Here is a 23,410-nt window from a genome sequence, read left to right as displayed (position 1 = left end):
GATAAGCCTGTGTTTAAATGCTTCATCATGTCTTCAAATAGCAAATTTCACCTGTGGGAAGAAAGATAAAGTGAAACCTTATATATTCATCACTGGTCAAAATTAGTCACAATGAAGAAATATGTTAATATGTTTCCAGTTTTTATTAATAATTTGTGTTTTAACCATTGTTTTTTTTTTTCTTTTTGCTCTAGCTCCTTATCAGTGAAGTAGGGAAAGTGCATATGGGAAGATGGAAAGTGGGTGAGAATGGGTGGTTTGGAAGGGGATACAGGCAGGACACAAAATGAATAAATTGTAATAAATAAGTAATTAAAGATGATTTCATTTTCAATCATTGATTTCTTTTTTTTTTTTTTCATTTAAAAGAATAGTCTCAACATGAATCTCAGGCCTACATGGAACTTAGTATACATACTAGATCTGCTTACCTTGCCTTCTTAGTGCCTGCAGTATAGTTGGGTACGGTCTTCCTCAGTAACTGAGTTCTTTCAATGGGCTTATAGAGAATGAATCGCTGAGTTCAAATGGTCATGGTAGGCAGGACACAGGCTCTGGTCTTAACTCCAGTAAGAGAAAAAATATCTTTGTTCAACTACAGTTGTTTGGCTTAAAATCCTCTCCTATAATTATAAAGAAAAATATTTTTTTCTTTAACATTGAGTTTTTATCACTCATCATAGTAAATCGGAGTTCTGTCCTTATTCAACATATACTGAGCAGGTGCCTCACAGACATAAGTATGTATATGTATGTGTCACTACTCATTACACTCATCCCAACATTCTACTAAATCACTGAGGTTGAAACCACCTAAGCCAGGCTTGGTAACACAGGCCTATAGTCATGGTGTTCAGAAAGAGGAGGCAGGAACTTGAAGATTTCAATGTCATCCTAGCAAATATTCAAGGTCAATGATATAATGGGAGGTCCATAATGGAAACGGAGACTGATTGGATAAGACCAATGTCCATAGTCCTCCCTACAGCCCCAGAACATCCAGGCCATGCCAGCACCATGTGTTACCTAAGGAATTTGCCACCCCTTGCTTGCTAATGTTTCCTGTCCAAGACAGGTCAGGTCACTTCAGAGTTAGACTTATTTTGGGCATTGAAGATTAGAATACTCTTGGAAGTGGGAGAATTAGCCTCAGGCAGTGGTGAGTTCCTTATTTATATACCCTATGGAAAGGGTTAAGCACAAAAACCCTTACCCACACATGCCATATAAATGGACTAAGTTTTGTTTATATACATCGATCCATACTTATTCACACATTCTTTTTTAAGACATTGGAAGGAAAGAATTTGAAATGGGGTGGAGAAAGGACAAAAATAGGGGAAATGATGTAATATATTTTAATTAAAATCTGTAAAATTAATTCAAATAAAAATTGGTTATAGAGGGCATAGGGGAACCCCCAGTTGGTACTACCTCAGATCATGCTAAGCTATGTAACATTGACAGCTAAAGCCAACGAGCACACACAGACAAGGTATAAGAATTTTTAACAATTTAGAACCAATGTATTAGCCATCTCAATCATCTTAGTAGGAAAACCACAAGCTAACACAGCAACAATTGAAAAACGCAGATATGCCAAGAAATGGGTTACTGACTTTTCAGAAACTGAGATTTTTTTTTCCCAGATAGAGAGGCATTCATCTCTAGAGTTTTCTCCAGACATGGGGCAGATCTGGGTGTTATAGGAGACAGGTTCCATTTCAGGAATCACAAGCTAGCTAAGCATAAGCTGTAAATGCATCCCCAAGGGATCTGATGTCCTGTTTGGCCTTTGCAGTTAAGACACACAGACAGGTGAATGCAAAACATCCAAATAAAAGAAACACATACAAAGCTTTAAAATGTTGCTTTCTAAGGGCTGATGAGATGGCTCTGTATTTAGGAAAACTCACTCAGGACTTCACAAAAGATAAGGCTGAATCCTATCTTCCATGGACACAACCTCCCTGTTCTTCTGACTGAGAGATTCACACACAGACTGGGGCCCTTAGATACCTGTAACATATACATCTTCCAAGGGGCTCAACACAGTCCCAGAACCTTTGGGTGATTGTTCTCTCTCTGTCTCTCACACACATACATACACATTCAAACATGCACATATCTCCATGAACTCCACCAGCACAGTGCCCTCACATGGCCCCATAACTCAGAAAATAGATGATTGTGTGGTGACAGCTCTTTCACCAGGTTGTCCTTCTCACATTATTCTTTTTGAAATGGAGCCATACTTAGACTCCAGAGAGTGACACACCCCATCCAATGATTCCATTATCTCTTAATTTTCCTCAGTCAGTTCCATTAGATGAGTACCAAGCTTTCAATTACATAAGCATATTGGGCCATCATCATTCAAATCATCATGTAACCTCTAGTCAACTTTTCATTGAGTCTATTTTCCACTGAATCTTCCCTTACCTTGACCTCCATGACCTGTATTTCTCTCGCCACTCCCTTCTTTCAGTACTTCCTGGAATAAAACATTAAGCTCCATGTTAAACATAAAGTGGCTTTTGATATCTAGATTTCTTATATATTGTGTATTGGTAAAAACAACAATACTTGGATTTTCTGACAATGACAAGCATATTTTGAGGGTACAAATTTTGTTCTTCCTTTCTTCTCTGTTGCTGTCATTAACTCCACTAATGGAAAATGACTCAGGTGATAAGTTGGCTTCTTTGGCTGATGCTGGCAGGCCCCAAACATTGAGGGAGTTCAGGAAAGAAACTCAGGCTATCAAATGAAGGCATGGATTATGGTGGAACACTTTTGTTGCTGTGTTCTTTTACAAGGTCACTGTCTACTTCTATGTAAATTTTCTTAACCAGCCCAGGCCACGTGTTGAGATAAATTTTGACCATCAGTGCCTGGGGTTTGCCACTGAATTCACAACCACTGTATTCACCCACAAACATAGCCACAAGTGATTGTCATCTGGGGAACCCCCAGTTGGTACTACCTCAGATCATGCTAAGCTATGTAACATTGACAGCTAAAGCCAACGAACACACACAGACAAGGTATAAGAATTTTTAACAATTTAAAACCAATGTATTAGCCATCTCAATCATCTTAGTAGGAAAACCACAAGCTAACACAGCAACAATTGAAAAACGCAGATATGCCAAGAAATGGGTTACTGACTTTTCAGAAACTGAGATTTTTTTTTCCCAGATAGAGAGGCATTCATCTCTAGAGTTTTCTCCAGACATGGGGCAGATCAGAATAGCCTTCTATGCTTCTCCTGTTAATCTCTGGTTTCTACAGATGCAGCTACACAGATGCTTGTAAGAAATAAGTGCTGTCTATGACATAAATGTGTTGCCTGATTTTCACTGCTTCATCTTTACCAGGCTGCTTTGCCTGGCCTGAGGATGAGGAGGAGTTCAGTCTTGATATGAATTGATGTGTCAGTGCTGGAAAGAGGCTCCCTTTTTTGAGAACAAGGGGAAGGACAAATAGGGTGAGAAGGAGCCATAGGAAGGAGAGGAGGGAGAGGACTGTGATTGGGATGTAAAATGAATACAAAAATTAAAAATAAATATAAAAAGAAATATCAACCATAAGTCTTTTCTCTCAAAGAATGTAAAACTTGTATTTAACATATGGAATTCTAATCTCAACATGTCCTCCATCCAGCATAATATTCTTCCTTCCCAGGAACATGTCTGAATTCTAGTTATTTGATGACCAGGATCAGTGACCTTTCTTTTCCTGGAGCAATGTCTTCCTTCCCCTTCCTCCTTCTTTCCATATGCACCAGTTCCTTTCATACTCACATTGTGAAGGAGATTGTGAGCTCTAACCACAAATTTTGGAGAAAAGAAACTCAGTCACCACCACATTCCTTAGGATAAAACCAAGTGCATTTGCTATTGAGGAACTGTTCTTCTCCCAAATAGGTACATTCCCTTTTAACAAGCACATCCTCCTGATGAAGTGAAAAGGTAGTCTTGTCCAGGCAATTATTTGTAGCAATTCATATTTTAGTGTGAGAAGGTAAGTCAGTCAAGGAAACACCTGAATCATCCTCTGAAGATAAATGCCTCCCACCAGCTTCTGTAATGGCCTTGTACCTTGAGAATTCTCCATCTGAGTAAAGGAACCCCTGGGGTGCAGGTCTCTAGACATTACAGTGACTGTGGTCCAAGGAAATTAGCAGGGCTGCAAGAACCATCTGTGCATACACCAAAATTAAGAAATGCTTTGGGGAACCAAAAAGTCCTGTTTTGGTAATTGGGTCATCTCAGGGTTGAGACATGTGCTTCATATGAAATTTGGGTGCAAGAAATCTTATAAAAAGACATTCAGCAAAATGTAAACCAACATGGGTGAGCCACCAAGGTAGAGATAGCTCTAGAGAAAAAGAAAGTAGAAACAAACTGAAGAGAGAAATCATTTCTTGTTGGCACAGGGGAGCCAACTCCTCCTGCTCTGTGACAGGCTTCCTTCATCTCCCCTGACCTACGCTGACTAGGGAGAGATTGAACACTGCAAGTTTTCCAATGTAGGTTTTTATCCAAGCTTCATACTTTAGTACAAGTCTCTATCCTCTCTCTCTGTGTCATTATCTGTAATTTCCCTCTGTACCAGTCCTCACAGAAAAAGATGGCAACATTTAGGTCAGCTCTGCAGTTAATGGCAGTCTCTTGGGGTGGTTAATTTTGACTGTCTTCAATGCCATAAGTCAATGCTTTTCTGAGCAAAAGTGACACACACACACACACACTGCCAATATTTTCCTTATGATTAACTATTTTAGAAAGCATGTTTCCCAAAGTATTAAATACCAGATCATATAAAAGGTCCCAGAACCATCTGAGCTCAGCCCCGTCACAGTCAACCACAATACAGTGGGGTCTAGAAACCTCTTGTGTCTGGGGACTGAGGAGGTAAAACCCCTGAATGACAAGGCTTTGCTTCCACAATTGCAGTTCCTCTGCTAAAATATGTGGACTCCACAGTTTCTGATTGAGACAACAGAATTCTTTCCTTTGTTCCATGCCTAATTACCCCAGCCATAGAAATCTTCTCCTCCTGTATCCAGGACAAACTAACATGGTTTTATAAAGAAAAGGGAGTCTGACTGGAGTCATCTAAACCATGTATACCACAGGGCCATGTGATAATGAGTGTTGAGCTCACCATCCATTGAAGGTGAGCTAACTCTTCTTATGATTTTGTTGCTATGAAAACATGCGGTGACCTTGGATGCACATAGAAAGGAAAAAGATTGAATAGGAGCTGGCTGACATTTGCAGAGGTTTAGTCCATGATTACCATGGAGGGAAACATGGCAGTGGGCAGGCAGAGATGGGGCTGGAGAAGGAGGTGACAGTTCTAGATCTTGATCAGCCAGCTGCAGAGTCACCCTAGGCCTGCTTGAGCATATGAGAAGTCAAATCCCACTTTCCCAGTGACACACTTCCTCCAACAAGGCCATACTCCCTGCAACAAGGCCCCACTACTCAACCTTGGCACTGCCAATTTGTCAAAAATTCAAATACATGAACTTGTCTGGGCCATTCTTTTTCAAACCACCCCATTGACCTTGAGCACAATGGAATCATGTGGTTTGATTATCTTTTGGCTAGTAACCTTACCACCATGGAGGCAACCATGAATTTGCCATGTTCTTTACTAACGATTTCATGAAAAGGTAAATGCCATGTGACTTCTTGGTTATTGTTGCATAGAAGAAAATGGAGGCATCTATAAACTTCCTGCTGTCAATGAGCTCTCTTGGTATCACCTGATTTTTACTAAACATGTGACCTTGAGACACCAAAGAATTTTGGGCATTGCTTTAAAGTTAAAGCACAAGCCTGAAGGAAAGCCAGCCAGGTGCAGACAAGTCTGGCCACCTGGGGAAAGGAACGAGCTTCACTACATTCTTTTCCTGCCCACTAGAGATTCAGTTGCTAGGATACTGCCTATGTATTCCTTTCTGTAACCCAGATTCTGATGCCTCTAAAGGTTGACTTAAAGAGTTTTTCTTCCTCATGAGTTGGCTCCTGTAACAAGAGGCAGGCATGTAGGCTTGGTGCCATTTGGGAAGAATTCAGAAATGCTGTCCTACTGAAGTAATATGAGGTGGGCTTTGAGAGTTTATATCCCTATAGCATTTCCAGTTTCCTTCTCTGCTTCACGCCTCAAGAGGATGATGTGAGTTCTTCAGCTGCTAGATCTGAAACTTGCTGTCACACCACTTTCATAGTGATCCCGTATCCCTCTGGAGCCATAAGCCAAAGGAAACTTTATTGTAAAAGTTGACTTAGACACTGTGTTTCCTCACAGCAACAGAAAAGGCAATACTAAATACCGACAAAATTTATACCTGGGGTCTAGGTCCTCTCCATGCAGAGTCCATGGTTGATTTATCAGTCTCTGCAGGCCCCCGGCCCATGATTTTTTGGCTCTGTTGATCTCCTTGTGGATCTCCTGAAACCTCCAGGTCTTTCTCTCTCTGCCTTCTTTCATAAGATTCCCTGCACTCTGCCCAAAATTTGGCAATTAGTCTCAGCATCTGCTTTGATACCTTGCTGACTAGAGTCTTTCAGAGGACCCTATGGAGGGCTCCTGTTCTGTTCCCTGTATTCTCCTATTTCCTATGTCTATCCTGTTTGCTCTTTTGAATGAGGATCAAGCCTCTTCCCTAGGGTCCTTGTTGTTGTTTACCTTCTTTAGGAATCTGTGTTTTAGTAAGTTTATCCTATATCATATGTCTAATATCCACTTATAAGTAAGTATATACCATGGTGTCTTTCTGCTTCTGGGTTACCTGATTTAGGATCATCTTTTTTGTGTGTATGTGCTCTCCATTTGCCTGAAAATTTCATGATTTTCTCATTTTTAATGGCTGAGTAATATTCCACTGTGGAAATGTACCACAATTTCTTCTTCCATTCCTCTGTTGATGGACAACCAGGGTATTTCAAGAAACTTGCTATTAAGAATAAAGCTGCAATGAATATAGTTGAACAAAATGTCCTTGTTGTATGGTTGAGCATCTTTCAAATATGTACCCAGGAATGCTCTAGATGGATCTTGAGGTAGCACTATTGCTAATTTTCTGGGAAAATGCCAGAATGATGTCTAAAGAGGTTGTACATGTTTACATTCCTACCAGCTTTGTAAGAGAGTTCTCCTTTCTCCACAACCTCTTTAGCATATGTTCTCACTTGAATTTTTAAACTTAGTCATTCTGATGGGTGTAAGGTGGAATCTCAGGATTGTTTTGATTTGCATTTCTTTGATGACTAAGAATGTTGAGCATTTCTTTAAGTGCTTCCCTGCTATTTGATAGTCCTCTGTTGGAATTCTCTGAGTAGCTCTGTACCCCATTTTAAAAACTGCTTTGCTGTTGTTTAACTTCTTCAGTTCTTTATATATTCTGGATATTAGCCCTCTATCAAATATAGGTTGGTGAATATCCTTTCCTTGTCTTTAGCTTGTTGTTTTGTTCTGATGACAGTATCCTTTGCTTTACATGAGATTTTCAGTTTCGTGATGTCCCATTTATTGACTGTTGCTCTAAGAGTCTGTGCTGTTGGTGTTCAGTTCAGGGAGTTGTCTCCTTTGCCAATGAGTTCAAGGCTCTTCTCTAACTTTCCTTTTAAGAGATTTAGTGTGTCTAGTTTTATGTTGAGGACTTTCATCCAGGTGGACTATAGTTTTGTGTAGGGTGAAAAGTACAGATGTATTTGCATTCTTCTACATGTAGACATCCAGCTAGACCAGCACCAATTCTTGAAGATGCTATTTTTTTGATTGTATGGTGTTGTTTTCTTTGTCAAAAATCAAGAATCTGTAGGCTTGTGGGTTTATTTCAGGGTCTTCTACTCAATTCCACAGATCCACCAGTATGTTTCTATGCCAGTACCAAGCCTTTTTTTTAATTGCTGTTGCTCTATAGTACAGTTCAAAACAGGGAAAGAGATAGCTCCAGGAGATCTTTTATTGATTCTATTTCTCCAAAGTCTATGAGTCTGTTTTTTTTTTCTTTTTTTTTTTTTTTTGACAGGGTATTTAATCCCCTTGAGAATCCCAAAACTGAGAATTGTAAAACCCTGTTTACTATTGGTTGAGCCCTAATACACACCTTTAATCTGAGAACTTTCTGTTTATTGTAAACCTATGATTATAGTGTGGTTCACCTAGCCTTAGCACAGACCTTTATTCTTCGAGGCCTCTGTATCCTGGATCTAAAAATTTAGATTATACAAAATTCAGAGAGATTCTCAGAACAAGGTTTGCAACCACATATGGGGAATACAGAAATCAGCACTTGAATTACACAATAAACTTATGCCTACCAAAATCATAGATAAGAAACCTGTGAGCTTCCCATAACATTTTTTTTATTTTTTCATATATACTGGAGATAATAATTATCATTTTACTCAGTTCATACATTCTTAAACAGATAGTTTGTTCACCAAGTGTTGAATATTTTTAAATAGTTTTGCCTAGTATTACAGATTGCTTTTTACACATACACTTAATATTCACCATTATCCCAATTATATTCCATTGAATTCTACTTTAATGACAATCTCTTTAAAACATAGTCATAATATTCATGGTTCTTGATCCTAACATTAGAGTTGATTTTTATGTCTTCTGTCGTATAGAATTTTACGTTTTATAGTTACATATGACATATTTATAAATAATGCTATATTTATGCTCATCTATATATGTATATATATATATATATATATATATATAGAGAGAGAGAGAGAGAGAGAGAGAGAGAGAGAGAGAGAGAGCCTGGTTATTGTGCAATATGTTGTTATGGCATTTCAACTAATTTTCATGTTTCAATGATTTTCTATGAGGAAGGCAGTGGATATAGAGAAGTAGATAGAAGTGTATAAATTAGAATTAGGTCAATAGTTGTGGTTTATTAAGTTTAATGCTGTAGGTTCTTTTTTTAACATCCATGACTTCACTCTTCTGGAGTACTTGGCTAGGTTTCTAATACCAGACATTTTTTTTCCATTTTCTTGGTTGGGCCTTCATTTCAACTGAACAGATGTTAGTTACCATCAAGATATGAGTGCTGCTATGGGGATATCTTGCCATGGTAATCACTGCTGTAGTTTATAGGTACAGCTGCGTAACACTGTTGGTTTCGTGCCTACACTATCAAGCTAAATAAAACCATCCATTGTTATGAAATCTAGTCTTCATTCAGGAGGCTTTCAGGTCAAACCCAACTTGAATTCTCTGAGGCCTGTTTCTGAAGTCCATGTTGGCTTCAAGAAATGGGGGCTTGCCTTCAAATTCTGGGATAGAACCAAAGGTAACAGCAGCAACCTAAGGGTTTTTCATGTGCGTTGGACACTGTTCATGTGAAAGATAATGTTTTCCATGCATGGCACTGGTGCTTTTATTACATAGTAGTCTATGTCCTCTGTGGGGAACATATGCGCCCCATGTGTCATAACTTTTTACAAACAGTATGTATGTTTATATAGACACATATACATATCTTAGAGATGTCTTATTAACAATATTCTTTCTACCAGGGAATGGCCTGAACTTTCTCAAGGTGACTATAGCTATGCATTTTTCAGCATTATTCATCTTTTCAAAAAGGAAACTCTTGGTTTCTCTCTTTAAATTGCATTTTCTTTAAATGCATCATAGCTCTAATCTCTTATTATTATTTAGTCCCTAGTGTTTCTTAGTAATTACACTGTTATTTTTTTTATTTTCTCAAGTGCTCTGTATTATTTACTTCAATATAGAAAATTATCTCCTATAGCCCAGGCTTGTCTCATGCTATGTAATTGCAAATTGCCTTGAATACCGAGACCTGTGTCTGCTTCGTAGTGCTGAGAAGACAGTCCTGAAACTCCTTCCAGACTGGGCCTTACTGGTCAATGAGAAGATCAATTAGGCCAGTGAATGAGTCTTCCAAACATTCTGGCCTTTATTGGAGCTTTACAAATGAAGAAGGAACTGTGTAAGAAGTGAGATAACTGACCAGTTTTGGAGCTTTTGTAGTCACAGCACTGAAAAGGATGGGCAAGAAGAGGGAGGAAGTTTTCATGCTTTGGCAGTAGTTGACATTAACAATATGAAGTGAGGTAGTCAATTATAGATGATCAATAAATGTCCTGATTGGACATTTGTGTGTTCTATAGCGCAGGTATTCAAAAATCAGAATAAAGAACTAACCTTCTCAAGAGGAAGACATGCCTCTTCTAAATTATATATCACCTGGGTTTTGTTGTTGTTGTTGTTGTTGTTGTTTTGGTTTTTTGTTTGTTTGTTTGTTTGTTTGTTTGTTTTTGCTTTTCTCCCAGGGTTGTCTGATACTGACCAGGTGAAAAGTAGCTGCAGTTTCACTGACCCCACTGTGAATTTGTGAATTCACACAACAACAATTTCATTTGGTTTCCTAAAATCTCTCTTTAATTGTCAGCATTTTTGGCAGCCTTCCTCCTGTGGACAGATGGTTCGGTTCACTCCACTGCAATTTGAATAACAGGGTGTTCAAGTTAATCCACTTGATTCCAGGAGGAGGGGAAGTCCCTACTGAGTGCTGGAAGACAGAAGGGTAGGCTAGCAGACAACAGGCACAAGTCTACTGACAAAGAAATCTCTGCAGATCTGGAAATGGTGTGGCCCTGATTCTCCACATATGGACCCAAAGTTCAAGTCATGGATCCAAGGTCCCTGCCCTGAGCATAGCTTCCTCCCTAAACCAGGCCCTACTTGCTCTTTGTAATTAGCAAACATGCATTCATGCCTCCTGGGCCAGGAAGCACTATGCTTTGTCTCTTTGTCTCTTTGTCTCTTTAGTATACTGTGAGCCTAGGGGAGGTGCTCATGTCGCTCTAGACCAATCAGGACTTCCAGGAAGGGGAGGGTTTTTCCTGGTGGTTTGTTGCAGGTTCGCTTTGGAAGCTGAGCTCTGCAGAGTATTTGGCATCCAGTGGTCTCTTCTCAGCTGCTGGGTCCTGTGAGGGGTTTCAGGCGACTTCCAAAGAGGCGACATGGTGAGTGTGTGGCTGCCGCCCCCCAACATGGTGGTGGAGTAGGAGGCTGAAGAGCCGGAGCTGGTGTGGTTTGTCCTTCCCAGGCTGGATGGAAACCGGCATCCATCAGCTGCTTGTGAGGTCCTTTGTCCTGGCCTTAGGAATGCTGAGCACTCTGAGTCCCACGTGTTAGAAGTGGGATGGACTGTGCGCAGACTGGATGTGGCGACCTGGGCACTGTTAAGACTCAAATCCTGGGACAAATGGCTGAGGTGCCTATTTAACAGTTCAGAGCAGAATTAGCTACCAGGTTTACCCAGCATCTCCGAGTCCCTACCTGTTTATAGGCTATGGCTGGCATACACTACCCTCTAGCCCAGGGCTCAGGCCCTTAACCCAGCTGCCCTTCTTTCTGTTATCTAGCCAATTCGGTTACCTGCTCTATTTCATCTAATATTTACTGTCATAGTCTCATGGTTTGGCGTGCCCCTCTCCTCTCCTCCCTGTCCTCACATGGCTCACAGGTATGGTTACCTTGGGCTCTCCCAAATCTTCCAGCCCGTGGGTGTGTCTTTCTATGTATAATAAACTTTCTCCCCACCATACCTAGGAAGAGTCATGTCACTTAATTTTTATTTTTTCATTCACCTCCCATTTGCCACTTCTTTCTTTCAAATGCAAAGCTCCCTTATGCTTTAGTTGTTGTTACTGTTTGCATTTGACTGAGGGTTGCTACAAAAATTCTCATCTGTGAGGTAGAGATGGCTGCATTGGACAGTGAGAGGGTAATGAAATGTATACATGCAGGACCCTGTGACTTGTAAAATAAACATGTACCCTGGGAGAGAGGAAACATTTATTAAACTACTAATTTACTAGGCTAAGGCTCTGTCTGCCCCTAGAATGGAAGGGCAGAGCTGAGATGGTTTGTGCTGTCTGAGTCACCTGATCTCTCATCCTTCAGTAGAGGATCTGCCAGAGTCCTGAGGACCAAATGCTTGGTGTAAGCATATTATGATGGACTCTGGGGAAAGTTCACATCCTGGAAGGAGGAACAGTACAAAGTACCTTGCAGAGTCTTTCCAAGATTCTTCTCTGGTGCTTATGTAGTGATCAATACCCTGGAAAATAAGCTAGCTATGCCATGGAGACCATGGGATTCATTGTTGACAGTCCCAGAAAAGCTGGTCTGCTGAGCTAGGAGAGTCCGATGTGTTAGAAGTGGGATGGACTGTGAGCCAGTATGTATGTGGTGCCCTGGACAGAGTCCCTTGTCCTGTCAGCCTTTCTGAGTGTGGATTCCCTGGGGAGGAGGAGATTCTACAGCTCTGTCCTGTAAAAGGGATTTTCATTATTCTCCTCTCATATTTGTCCTTGAGGCTTAGTACTATCTTTTGAGGTCTGTGTATGTCACCAAGGAAGATCTTTTCTAGTTGCATCCATTTGCCTGCAAATTTCATGATTTCCTTGTGTTTAATGGCTGGGTAATATTCTATTGTGTAAATATCAGTTTCTTTACCCATTCTTCGGTTGAGAGGCATATAGATTGTTTCCAGTTTCTGGTTAGTAGAAATAATGCTGCTATGAGCATTTTTGACGGAATGTCCTTGTTGGATGGTGGAGCAACTTTCAGGTGTGTGCCCAGGAGTGGTATAGCTGGGTCTTTAGGTGTGACTTTTCCCAGTTTTCTGAGAAATTGCCAGATTGATTTCCAAAGTGGTTATATAAATTTGCTTCCCCTCCAGCAATGGAGGAGTGTTCCCCTTTCTTCACATCCTTGCCAGCATATGTTGCTACTTGAGGTTTTGGCCATAGTCTCATGGTTACACATTCTGACAAGTGTAAGATGGAGTCTCACAGACAGTTTTGATTTGCATTTCCCTGATGAGTGAGGATGTTGAGCATTTTTTTAAGTATTTATGCACTGTTGAAAATTCTCTATCCCTGTGTCCTATTACTAATTGTATTATTTGGTCTGTTGGTGCTTAATTTCTTGATATCTTTAACATAATTCTGGATATTAGCCCTTTTTCAGATGTATGGTGGTGAAGACCTTTTCTCAATCTGTAGATAGCCATCTTCTCGTCTTGATAGTGTCCATTGCTTTACAAAGCTTTTGAGATTCAAGATGTTCCATTTATTAATTGTAGATCTTATCGCCTGCATTGCAGATATTCTGTTCAGGAAGTTGTCTCTCCTGGACCAATGAGTTCAAGAGTGTTACCTACTTTCTCCTCTTGCACATTTTGGGAATCTGACTTTATGTTTAAGTTTTTGATCTACTTGGATTTGAGTTTTCTGCAGGGTGAGAAATATGGATCTGTTTGCATTTTTCTACATGTGGACATGTATTTGGAGCAACACTATTCGTTGAAGATACTGTCTTTTCCATTGTATTTATTTATTTATCTGTGTCTTTTATTTATTTCCATTGATCACTCAGCTTATTTCTATGCCAGCCCCAGGTAGTTTTTATTACTATTGCTATTAGTATATCTTGAAGACACGTATGGAGATACTACCAGAAGTTCATCATTCTAGGCTGAAGTAATCTTTGTCTGAAAAAATATGTCCAGGAGAACACAAATGGGTGTTGGCTTTCAGATGTAGCCACACAGTAGTGGGTGCTTTGATGTAAGGACACAGGCACAGGTGACCTAAAGGATGAAGCATGGGAACAGATGCCTTGAAGGGATGGGTCACAGGTTGTTTAGTATTTTTTGTTTTTGTTTTTGTTTTTTAAGAAGCAAACATTTTTCTTTGGAATGAAATGAGCCGGAATGCCACAATTTAAGCTATTGAAAGAGAACACAAAATGAGTTATGGCAATTGACTTCTTTAGGGCATTACCAGTCTCTGTCATCTGGATTCTAGAAGTCCACTCAAACAGCAAATGGACTGGTTTTCTTAAATCTCTTTTCTTTGTCCATTTCTTAATGTCTACCTCCCTTCGAAAATTTATTCCTTCCAACACCCTGACTAGGTAAAAGAGAACAAAAGCTAGAAGGGAAAGAGTTATAAGTCCCTTAAAGCTACTCTGTGAGGTTTAGGGTGGCCAGGTTCTTTGGGGCAATACCTGTTAGTCACCAGGATATCCAGCAGTCCCAACAAACCAGCAGTGACAAATGGAGTAGCAGTGTGGGTGAACAGCATCAGGAAGAGCAGCAGCTTCTTCCTTCTTCAAAAACCTGGTCCCTTTCATGGCTCTGTCATGTGAACTTTCTCCAGAAGACTCAGAAATAACTATGTGCAGGTGACAAAACCACAGGCCTGCTAGAGCACGAGACAATCAAAACTAACAGCTGTGAACAAACTGAAGCAGCCTTGCGCTCCACACCTGGGGTTAAAAGAAAAACACATTCACATAACATGAGTGGGATTTTAAAGAAACAAAAATTCTTAACACAGTTTCTGATTTTATAATTTAATATCTTCTCTCTCTTTTAGTTAGTTTTGATTAGAGTGTGTCCATCTGTTTTATTTTCTCCCAAACCCAAACCTTTATTTTTTGGATTCTTTATCATCTCTTTATATATTTTTTTTTAATTTCTGCTCTCAATTTGATAATTTCTTGATCTCTACTCCTTTTGTGTGCTTATATATTTTTCTTCTAGACATTTCAGGTCTGCTGTTACATGGATAGTATGAATGTTCTCCAGTATCTTTATGTAGGCACTTTGTGCTATGAAGTTTCCTCTTAGTATCACTTTTCATTCCTCATTATTTTCCATGAGTTTGCATGTGATATGTATTTATTTTCTATGAATTTTATGCTTTTCAAATGTTTTATTTCTGTTTGAAACTATTTTTTTCACTTGTTTGAAGGTTATTCACTTTCCATGAGTTTGTAAGCTTTGTGTTCTTTCTGATGCTATATATATCCAGCCATAAGCCAGGGTGGTCTGATAGGATACATGATGTTATTTCAGTTTGCTCTTAGGACTTACATTGTGTCTGAGTATGTGGTCAGTTGTAGAGGATGTTTCATGAAATGATGAGAAGATATATTCCTTTATGTTTCTGTAAAAAGTTTTGTAATTTTCAGATAGTTAGTCCCTGCTGTGGTAATATAGCTGAGCTCAGGTGGTGACATATTACCTGACTGTTCTTGAATCTATCCCTAAACTGGTGTCTAGGCATCTGGGTTTGGGGCAATTATAGGCCAAGTGCTGATTTGATGTGTGGGAGTTTTGTTCTTGGGGTTCTGTTAGCACTCTGAAGTTTCAGAAAGTGTGGGATGAGTGTTGCTATTTTAATGGCTTGCTTGACTACTGTATTCATGGTGTTCTGTTTGCTGGATGGTATGGAGAGGAAGGAGCCACATGTTTTTAGTTAGAGCACTAGGGAAGATCCTGAGAATTGGGTTTCAATTAACAAAGATATTGGGGAAGATCCCCAGTATACCACCTTAGACTCCATGCAAGCATATGCTATTGTGCTGATCCAAATCCACCCTTATATTTTAATATTTGCCAGAGATTATATTCTTTGTCTCGGGATGTCATGTACTCATGACATTAATACTTCCTGAGACTTCTGTGTCATTGAATTGCAAGTCTGTAACATTCTTCCTACCTCTTGTGTTTGTTTTGAGTTTTTAAATGAGGTAATACGAGTAGTATTTTTCCTGTATGTGTGACCATGCACCTCTTGTGTACCTGGTCCTCACAATAGTCAGCCAATGGCCTCAGAACTTCAGAATTTGGGGTAATGGGTAGTTGTGAGCCTGAATGTAAGCTCTGGCAATTGAGCCCAGTTATATCCAGACAAACAAGAGCTTTTCATTGATGATCCACTTCAATCGTCTTATGTTGCTCATTTATGACCAGCTATTCCAGTACTAATGTTTTCATCTGTCCATTTGTGCCTGTTTGAACACGGATTCCATTTTAGTAAACTCTCATTCATATTAGAGTTTAAACTGGGACAGTTCATGTTTCTCTAAGATAGATACAGAAATGTTGTGAATATATAATTCTTTGTAGGAACATCAGAAATACCATGGAGTTCATTATATCTTTCTTATTTGAATGATTGTGGTGGATTCAGGCCTTAAATGTACCTCTGCATGTCATGAAACTAGTTTCAGAGGCTGGGCTGGCCTCTGACTCAATGAGATACACATACCTCTCCCTCCTGAGTGCGGGAATTAAAGTTTTGAACCAGTACATCCTGCTTGCTCCTAATTTTTGTAGTTAGTAATTGTGCATACAATTTCTGTGATCTGCGGTCTGTTCTGTTCATCAGCATCCTTGACTTGCTTACTTTATGTCTGTTAATTGACATTTCTCTTGGAAGGCTATATTCTATTCAAAGGTTGCAGAAATGAGGTGAACCTCCTCATTTAGTTTCCTTCTAAAATGAGTGGTGAGTACATTGAAACTTCTGTGTCAGTAGATGTCAGGGAAGCACCAGAATTATATGAATATATTGTCAATGAAGTATGCATTTACACTGTTGTCACCATTGTCCTTTCTGCTATCCTCATGTATGGGATCATTTAGAATTCAATTACCTATGCTGATGTGGATATAAACTTCACTCAGGAAGAGTGGGCCTTGCTGGATCCTTCCCAGAAGAGTCTCTACAAGGATGTGATGATAGAGACCTACAAGCACCTTACAGCCCTAGGTAAGACAGTGAATTTTCTTTCTCTATTAAGGTAAAGGGGACATCTGTTGTTATTGTTGTTTGTTTTTATTGATGCTCTTATATAAGTTCAATTAGAATCGGGATGATTGAGGTGAAAAATCAGGCATGTTTCTGAGATTTACTGAACGTAGTAACAGAACATTTAGGTATCTTTCAATAATATATCCTACCCTTTCTGGTACATATTTTAGGCTACAAGTGGGAAGACCATAATATGGAAGAACATTATCAACCTTCTAGAAGATATGGAAGGTAATTATTTCATGAAAGCTGCTATAAATATTCTTGTGAAAATAATTTTCAAAGATGATTTATTTATTAATTATTTATATGTTATTCTGCCTGCACACCAGAAGAGGGCACAGAATCTTGTTATAGATGGTTGTGAGCTACCTTGTGGATGCTGGGAATTGAACTCAGGACATCTGGAGGAACCACCAGTGCTATTAACCTCCAAGCCATCTTGACAACCTCATGAAAAAATAATAATGTGTTCCAGAAGTTTTAAAGAAAAGAAACAGTGTAAAAACAAACACCACTCTAAGAGTATTAAGGAATATTAAATTCTCAGAATCCCACATTCCTCACTGTCAGGTATATTATTTATGTTCGCAAGGCAATTTGAAATGAGAGAACATGGTGAAACCCTTATTAAACAGATATTACTGTAAAAAGCACTTTTCTTCACCTCTCATAATTCCTGTCTCCAAGGATTACTGCTCCTCTGTCTGCTATTCTCGGCCTGAGCAGGACAGCTTCTAAGTTCCATACGATCTATCTTAGGTATAGAAGATTTTCAGCCTGTGTGAATTACTGCTTCATATGCACACCCTATCTTGTTCTTTCAGAGTTCTGGCCCAACAACTCTCCTAGCTAAGTTATTACATCTGGCTTTTCTCCCACCCTCTGAATTGCATTGTTTGGCCTCATATAACTCCAGCATTTTTTTCTAATCATCAAGCTCTTTCAAATTTTCTGGATCATTTGATCTTCACCTTAATTCTTACCCTGCAACCTGTCTTTCAAATACTCTCCCAGTAAAACTCTGTCCTCTCTCCAAGCAGTGCCTCTTAATGAGCTTCCTTTCCTCTCTCTTCTCACGAGAGATACATCCATCCTAATCTGTCAATTATTTTTCAGATTTTGATCCCAATTGTGCCACTTAACTAGACATCTCTTTCAAACATGGGAGCTTCATTCTAACAATACTTTATACCCTGTGTTTGAGATTAAAGGTATGTACTACCATGCCTGAACCATAGCTTTACTTTATGAGACTTGCTGTAAACCAGGCTGGCATTGAAGTCAGATCTACTTGCCTCTGTCTCCTGGATTAAAGGTGTATTTATATTCCAACCAGATCACATACACATCGAAGGACTTTGGATGGGATCTTTTAACATAGTAGCCATATTCTAAATTAAAATTCCTCTTTATGAATGATAAATCATTACTCATATCCACATTTTAGATACTCTATAGAAATTCTTATCTGTTGAGTATCATACCGCTCATACTGCAAAAGGCATATTCATTGAATAGGTGATAATTTTATGTGCAAGACCTCCTTGTGAGAAAATATCCCATAGCAAAGGTGATGTTACTCAAATCCTTGAAGTTGCTAAGCTAAGTTAGATGGAAGGTAGGAGTGTCAAGAATATTGTTGTGGAGGAACCATAATCACTATAACACGTGTCTTTGATGAGCAAAGAGTCAAACTCTGTGAATTTGGAAATCTTTCATTTTTTATTCCTCTTTTAATAGGTATATCCTTTGTCATAATTCATACAAGTCATGTGAGGGTAAGGATACGGAATGAAGAAACATACCTATTCTCCCAGAACAATTAGAAGACGTTGTAGTCCTTACTTGAGTAGATTTTTTGAATGTGCTGCAAGTTTTCATTGAATTTATTAATAATTATTCGTAATGAAATAATCATTTAATTGTTAAAGGATATTCATCGTGTCCTCCATAGCTATGATGTTCTTGTACATCTCCATCATTACATCTTTGTTGAGATACTTTTGGGAAGGATCCAGCAAAGCCTGCTTTTCCTGAGTAGGCTTTTTCCAGAAGCACATCATCATGTGATTCTAAACTATCCTATTGCATTCTAAACTATCCTATACATGTATACAACAGAAAGCATGATGGTGACAACACTATAAGTTTATATTTGCTCATGTGTTCATTCATTCAGTATTAATAAAAAAATCATAAACTTGTATCACATTCAGAAAATCTAGGCAAAGCAGGGGACTCTTAATAAATTATACTAATATACTTAATTAGTTTTCCAAACTCATTGGGAATACAGCCAAAAAACCTCTCACTACAGAAAATCCGTATAATTTCTGGCCCTATGAAAACTTTTGTGTCTATGATGGTTCATTTACAAATGTAGTATGACTCCAACAACAGGAAAGTTTATGAATTCAGTCACTGTGGTAAAGCTGATTCCTAGTTCTTTTTTAAATATGTGAATACGCACTTACATAAAAATGAACCTATAAGTGAGCCATGTAATAAAGTTCCTTACCACCAAAGGTATCTTGGAAAGTACAAAACACTCACAGTCAAGGGAGTAGCTATGAATGTAAACAAAGTGATAAAACGTTAAGATGCAACTTCATTTTACAATTAGACGAAATTGCAAACTTAATTTACACCAACAAATAGATTCATCAGTGTAATGACTATGGTAAATCTTACAGATACCCAATTATCTTTACAGGAATGAAAGAAGACCTATTTTTGAGAAGCATGAATGTAAGCAGTATGGTAAAGCATTTTCCCAAACCAGTGGTATCCTAATGCACAAAAGAACACATACTGGAGAAAAACCCTATGAATGTAATCAGTGTGGGAAAGCCTTTTCACAGCATGGAAATCTCGAAATGCATAAAAGAACACATACTGGAGAGAAGCCCTACAAATGTAATCAGTGTGGGAAAGCCTTTTCACTACTCGGAAATCTCGAAAAGCATAAAAGAACACATACTGGAGAGAAGCCCTATGAATGTTATCAGTGTGGGAAAACATTTTCACAATTGATTAGTCTCCAGATTCATAAAAGAACACATACTGGAGAGAAACCCTATAAATGTAATCAGTGTGGTAAAGCCTTTGCTTGTTGTAGTGGTCTCCAGAAACATGAAAGAATTCATACTGGAGAGAAACCCTATGAATGTAATCAGTGTGGTAAAGCCTTTACACAGTCCAATGCTCTCCAAGCGCACAAAAGGACACATACTGGGGAAAAAACCTACGAATGTAATCACTGTGGTGAAGCCTTTGCAAGCTCCACTATTCTCCAAGTGCATAAAAGGACACATACTGGAGAGAAACCTTATGAATGTACTCAATGTGGTAAAGCTTTTTCACACCTCTTTACACTCCAAGTGCATAAAAGAACACATACTGGAGAGAAACCCTATGAATGTAATCACTGTGGTAAAGCCTTTGCACAGTCCAGTAATTTCCAAGTGCACAAAAGGACACATACTGGAGACAAACCTTAGGAATATAATCAATGTGGGGAAAGCCTTTTCAAAACCAATAGTCTTCAAAGGCATAAAGGAACACATAATGGAGAGATATCCTATGAATGAAATCAAAACGGTAAAGCCATTGTGTGTAGTAGTGGTTTTCGGAGACATGAAAAAATTCACATTGCAAAGAAACCTTATGAATGTAATCATTGTGTTAAATGCCTTTCACAACCCAGTTGTCTCAATGTGCATAAAAGAACACATACTGGAGGGAAATCCATAAAAATGTAATCTGTGGGGGAAAGCCTTTTCACGATACGGAAAACTCCAAATTAATAAAAGAACATATACTGGAGAACCTAATCATGGTGGTAAAGCCTTCACACATTGCAGTGATCTCCAAAGGCATGAAAGATTCCATACTGGAGTGAAACCCAATGAACATACTCAATGTTGTAAGGCCTTTGCACATTGCTGTGATCTCCAAATGGATGAAAGATTTCATACTGGAGTGAAACCCTATGAATATAACCAGCAAACCCTTGTCACATTTTTTCAAAGCCTTGAAAGAAATCATATTGGAGAGAAAACCTTGTGAATGTTTTTAGTATAATGAATCCTTTGTACATTTCTATAGGCTTCACGTTTATGAATGAATGATACTGAAGAGAAGCCCTAGGAATGTGTTTCATATGGTAACTCAAGGCTTTGTTTTCATGTTTCATAGAGGTGTAATGAAGTGGTTTAATCAGGAATCAACTGCCACTCACTGCATAGCTTCATGTGATATGAACATGTATATATGATTGGACGTTCTGATTCTGTATGTTCCTCCAAATCATCCATTTTTCATTTCATCTTGAAATATTGCATTCTATACGAAACATATAGTATAAATATTCTAGATAATGTAACAGCAAGGATTTTACTTAAAAAGAAACACTTCTGGTGTGTGCATGTGACAGGATTATGTGGTTTTAATCCATGTCATATATGTAAAGAGTGGGAGACAACTTTTTCACATATCATTTCGTCATCTCAATATGAGCATTGAGGTCTGGTTTCCAGCTTTGGACACCAAAATCCTTTCCTACAGCTCTGTTTCCCTGATGCTCCAATAAGATTAGTTGAGATATTACATCGATAAAACATTGTCTTTTTTCACATTATAAACATATTGTTATGTAATAATTGATGAATTCATGGCAATTTCAATGATAAAATTTCTTTGAAAATGAAAATGTGCAGGCAGTTCTCATAGGCGCTGAGCCACATGTTTAGCCCCATGAAAGTGTGATGAATAGCATTTAGATGTGAATGGTTGATCCTAACTACATCTTTAACTCAGCCCTGATGACCCAGAAGGATGAGAAGATTGAGAACATAAGAAAGTAACTTAGGCTTGGTGCTTAAAGAAGTTTCTGAGCCAATATCTTCACAAAAATATGGAAGTATCCAAAAAATGGCCAGGAGAGCAACTGACAATACAAGTGTTTTAAAAGTGCCTGATCACTGAACCAAACCCACCAGACTGAGTTAATCTCACAGGTGGTAAATAGGTATCAATGGGAGCCCACCAAGACATATGTCGGGTATATTCTTTCTGGAAATTATGCCTAGTGCAAAGAGAGAAAATGAACTTGAAGGCATGAAGACCAACTTTTCTGAAGTGGATTGTATTCTGTTCCCCTGATGCATGCAAACATTGAGTTAGGAGCCCTGAGTGGTGAAGACTCCAGATGCTGTGCAGGTTGTTGTCAGGGAAGCCTGAGGTTAAAACAGTTGTCAATAGAAGGCTGGAGAATTCAGGCATTTACAGATTCCTGTGGAGCATAGAGGAACTATAAAGGAAGGAGATTTGGATGTTAAAGAAAGTCCCAGAGTGCAATTAATTTTTGGGCTGTACCTGAGGACAAGCTGCCTCCTCCTGTATTCTCTGTATCTACACAGCTATGGTGTGTCTATTCTCCAGTTCTTCAATGCTTTCCTTCTCTTCGCAGATACGTGTGTTAGTCAGAATGCCATGCAGGCCGCCACTTCGTGGTCTCAAATTGGGTTTTAAATCTCCTCAGTCTCCACTCTGTTATCGCTGTAACCTCTCTGCTTGGCTGGAATAAGGATATTCTGAATAAACATTCCTATATCTCCCTTAGGTGATCATCTAGTAAATCAATGGATTCCATGAAATTCTAATCTGGTCTGGAATGACATTGTTGAAAAGACCTATCCCCTTAAATGAGATATATTCTGCTCAATAAGATAATGTCATTCTTTGAATACTTTGCAGGAGAGAAATAGCTGAGAATGGGGAAGGAGTTTACAGGCAGGAAATTTTTAATATATAGCTTGGTGAGATTACTTAGTTGTTTATGTCTTCTCTGCTGTCTAAAGCTATTAAACCTAATGGATGTTTTACTTATCATATTTTGTGCTTCACACCTGAGACAAGCTGCTGAGGTACCTTTTTGACAGAAGTGGATTCTCCCAGCATCCCTCAGTCCCTACCTTCTCAATGGCATGATTGGAATTCGCCACCTATACCCTTAACTTTCCAGTCTAGTAGAATGTGCTTGCCCTCTCCCAGAGGCTCTTCCCTATGTAGCCAGATATTTTGTTTTCTTGTCTATATTTTTCTACTATCCCTCTTTTATCTCTCTCTTTCTGTCTGTCACTCTTTCTCTCTCTTCACATACTTATCTTCACCAATGTTTATGTCTCCTACATGGGAGCCTCGATGGCCATATTCCTTAGGAGCTGGGAACCGTTTTAGAACTATTTGTAATAAGCCTGCATTTATATGCTTTATCATGTCTTCACTTAGCAAATTTCACCTGTGGGAAGAAAGATTAAGTATAACCTTATATATTAATCACTGGTCAAAATTATTCACTGACTACATATGTTAATTTGTTTCCAGTTTTTACTAATAATTTGTGTTTTAACTATCTTTTTTCTTTTTTCCCTACCCCGTTATCAGTGGACTAGGGAAGGAGCACAGCGGGAGATGGGGATGGTGGGAAGGGATGGGTGGATTTGGAAGTGGATACAGTCCAGGTACAAAATGAATAAATTGTAATAAATAATTAAAATGAATTTCATTTTCAACCATTGTTTTCTTTTTTCTTCCAAAGAATATTCTTAGTATGAATTTCAGGCTGACCTTGAACTTAGTGTACATATTATATCTGCTTACCTTGCCTCCCTAATGCCTGCAATATAGTTGGGCATGGTCTACCTCAATAACTC

At 38.7% G+C, this 23,410-nt stretch overlaps 1 pseudogene; it reads left to right on the top strand.

Moving 5' to 3' along the window:
• The first annotated feature begins 16,528 nt into the window (after positions 1-16,528).
• On the top strand, positions 16,529-22,281 carry LOC132650754 (zinc finger protein 844-like; annotated as a pseudogene).
• The last annotated feature ends 1,129 nt before the right edge of the window (positions 22,282-23,410 follow it).

The sequence above is a fragment of the Meriones unguiculatus genome (genome assembly GCF_030254825.1).
Source record: "Meriones unguiculatus strain TT.TT164.6M chromosome 13 unlocalized genomic scaffold, Bangor_MerUng_6.1 Chr13_unordered_Scaffold_33, whole genome shotgun sequence".
Taxonomy (NCBI): Eukaryota; Metazoa; Chordata; class Mammalia; order Rodentia; family Muridae; genus Meriones; species Meriones unguiculatus.
This window is presented reverse-complemented; position numbering and strand designations above follow the sequence as displayed.